A 342-nucleotide genomic window follows, 5' to 3' on the forward strand; every position below is an offset into this window, starting at 1 on the left:
TATCTAGCCAGTGATACTGTTAATGAAATAATCGAATGGTGACGACACGAAATCCATCACCTACCCTATTTACAGCCATATAAAACTATACCCAGTTCAGGAACACCATATCCAGAACCCTTATTCTGTATTTGTGCTCTTCATGAATTGTCATAGACATCAGCCAGATGTTAGCCTACACATCTGCCTCTGTATGAAGTAGAGGAGATGATGATCTTCAAGACACGGTCATTGTCTATTGTGATCCATTCTTTCTGTGTGCTAAAAGCTTTATCCATTATTTTTCTTTCTATGTGCTAAAAGCTTGTTTGAGTTGTTTTTGTTTTCTCCCCATCAGGATGA

Source organism: Coregonus lavaretus (genome assembly GCF_964263955.1).
Source record: "Coregonus lavaretus genome assembly, chromosome: 10".
NCBI lineage: Eukaryota > Metazoa > Chordata > Actinopteri > Salmoniformes > Salmonidae > Coregonus > Coregonus lavaretus.